Below are 3,222 nucleotides of genomic sequence, written 5' to 3'. Positions count from 1 at the left end.
CTGTGGGAGTAAAAGGGACTTTTCAGGATGTATTCTATTCTATTTAGGAGTTACATAGTACCTACATACTTACCTACTAACTTATTATTTAATTTTGAAAAGTGTGAGGTACCTAATTCAATTAAGTATGTAATTATTGACATGATTCAAACTTTATGCTACCTTACCATTGTCATTGAGATTTCAATCAGCTCCTCTATTTCACTCACAAAGCTCTGAACTGTATCTGCTAAATAGCCACCATCAGTACCTACTAGATACTTATGTATATGATGTGACCCATACAGGTAAAAATCACATTCAACAGGATTTCTTACTTACCTGTGTGCCTATTGAGAGTTTTTAACTGACCGAAATATATAGAGCAAATTGGACAGTAAAAAGAGGTTTTTTTCTTAGAAAGGCCCAAATAAGGTCTTGACTTCTGTCCCTTGGGATTAGCTTTTGCACATTTTTGTTGGTTTTGTTTTTCTATACTTGGTTTCTTTTCTATGAGATATTTGTCCATATCCATTTCCTCTGATGACATGTATTCAACTTCATACTCAGGATCACTGTACAAATCTAAAGCTGGCATTTGCTCCATGTCCTTGGCAAAATAAGTTTCACACATTTCCATTGCTTTCTGCTTGAGTCTACTATTAATTGGAGTTACCATAGCTTTGAGTATTTATTGTATCAGTCATAAACCAGAAGTACCTGAAAGATGAGTTTTATAGTCATTTAATACAGCTTAAATAAATTTTTAAATACTAAACTTATTATAAGACCTTGTAGGGGGATTAGGGCGTGGGAGTTCTAACGGCACCCTGTCTACACAGTTTCCCGTTGCCATAGCAACCTTTTGGGAAATTCCTCCCACCCCTCCTCTCTCTCCCCCACCCTTTCTATCTCGTGCTATCGATTATAGAGTCCTGGGCTTTTCCTACCCCCGTCTTCCTTTCTCCCTCTCTTACCGGGAATACCCTCTCATTATGTTGAGACGAGAGAGAGGGAGAGAAGAGACAGAAGAGGACAAAAAACGGACCAAAGGAGAGGAGGAAGAGAAAATGTAGAGCGAAGAAGAAACGGTACCACCAACCAATCACAAGTAAAAATCCAAATTTTCTCTTTTTTTCCTCTCTCACGACTCTTCTCTCTCTTCTCAGAGAATTTTGTATGGAAAGTACGAGCGAGAGACATAGCTCATTATTTTCAATTTTACTGTGCAAATACAACGAACGTGGAAAAACAAATATTCTTTAAGTATGTACCTACCTACTGTAGATGTAGATAGTTATCATTATTATTGTCATTCCAGCCCTGGTTTAAATCCCCTTTTCCCTCTATCCCGTAGTCCTTATCTTTCTTTTGCCCATTTCAATTCCTTGTACTTTCCATCTCCTTCTTTGTTCCCCTAAATAGCGAAACTTTGGTCCGGAATAACGGCCGAACCGTAACTTTTGGAAACAGGACCAAAGGATACTCAAACTAATTGTCCAACATTACTTTCCCACATAGAATAGCTCTCCTAGAACCTAATCCTGACCAGGATTAAATGATAATCCTAGTTTGAAATTCAGCCCTTACACTTCAATATGAGATTGCAGAGAAGTCAATGATCCCCTGTTCACAATAGTCAAAGGTCTAGGCTAGGAATTTTTTAGCAGTGACCCCATTCTGGTTGTGTCAAATTGAGTGTAGTAGAGAAGGCTTGCTCTAAGTAAAAGCTAGATTCTATGACTAATATTTCAATTTTCAATGAATACATTAGACTGTACAGAGGTATTATTATACTTACATACGTATTGGCAGTTCCTTAATGTGCCCTACACTTGGGCTGGTCTATCACAATCACGTTAGTTCATAGTCATATTGGATATAGTTCATTTCTGTTTCAACTAATGGACAGAGGGACATATGGAGAAACCTTCCCCATGGAACTAGATCTCGTATTTTCGTGTAAAAGGTTACTTGAACTAGAGAACACGGTTAATTATAGTCTTAATTAATAATTAATTTTAAATTTAATTAAAAAATTTCTTTTCCAAAAAATTATCACGCAGTGTTATCATTTTCTCAAAACTCGTTCAATATGGCAACACCGCTAATTTGTAAAGGCTCGAAGCGCCGTAAAACCAAACAGTATGCGACATGCAATACAAAAGTAGTAAAAACGCCTACCTACTATAGTGTTATGCAATGTGTCTGTAATAATTCATGTTGATCCGTAGCTAGGTACCTACCGTCCTACTTCCTTTCAGGACACTTTTAGGGGTTCCTTTTCGTTGACAAAAATCTCCTTTTAATGACTTAAGGTCGGTATTATTAGGATCCCTATCAGGCTTTTATTACACCTTAAGACTAGCCTCATCAATCTCGTCACAAAATTCCTACTCCCTAAAAGGTTTCAATCAGCTTGTACCTACCTCCCGAAATATGTATGTATAAAAGATACAACATTTTAGAGCAGAGAGAGCTATGTAGGTATGTATCTTATTCATGTTAAAACCGCAGACAGCCTAAACTGGATTGTACTGTGTACTCTGATAGATAATTATGGCATACCTACCTAAACAAATTCTCTTATTTCACTTTTCTAAAAAGTAAAAATTGCGATCTATGGTGTCATCCTTATTTTTACGTCTGACCACCTAATCAAATTAAACAAATCTGATGTAAATATGTCACACGGGCACTCGTTTTCAACGTGACTGAAGCTTTGATTAATTTAATTATCAAGCTTAGGATCCATCGAAATAATCAGGGTGGCTTAGAACGGAATTTCCTAGCACCTAAAAAATTTATGAAGTGCCAACTTGGCCAGGCTAGAGGGTTTTACCCCTAGCCCACTTCTGCGGCCGAGTGATCAAGAGAACTGACTCTCAACCTGGAAGTGCTAGCTTCGAATCCCGGCTAGGGCGGACATTTTCTGCCCCAACTTTTTCGTTCTCTGATAGGCTTGGATGTAAAAGAATGTGCCTTGAAGTAATGCGAAAGCGGTTGGTTCCTAGGTACAATCTTGAAGGAAAAAAAGAGGATTTTACGTTACCCCACCTACTCGGGGCAGAGAGATTTTATAGAAGGAAAAATGCCAGAATGCAACGGAGGGATTATCGTCCCGAAATCGACGAGACAAGGATTATAGGATAGGAGAAACCCAGCTAACCGCCTTGAACGAACCTTATCTATTTAGGATAAATTCCCCCCCCCCCCCGGGGGGGAATCAATTAATCAAACCCC

At 38.3% G+C, this 3,222-nt stretch overlaps 1 long non-coding RNA gene across 1 annotated transcript; it reads right to left on the bottom strand.

Annotated features, from left to right (window-relative positions):
- Positions 1–456: 456 nt before the first annotated feature.
- On the bottom strand, positions 457–2,052 carry LOC113472178. The gene is made up of 2 exons (XR_003394605.1): positions 1,781–2,052; positions 457–699 (listed from the first exon to the last, which is right to left on the bottom strand). It is a non-coding gene; the product is annotated as an uncharacterized LOC113472178 (long non-coding RNA).
- Positions 2,053–3,222: the final 1,170 nt, after the last annotated feature.

This window comes from Diaphorina citri, unplaced genomic scaffold (genome assembly GCF_000475195.1).
Source record: "Diaphorina citri unplaced genomic scaffold, Diaci psyllid genome assembly version 1.1 scaffold4203, whole genome shotgun sequence".
Lineage (NCBI taxonomy): Eukaryota > Metazoa > Arthropoda > Insecta > Hemiptera > Psyllidae > Diaphorina > Diaphorina citri.
This window is presented reverse-complemented; position numbering and strand designations above follow the sequence as displayed.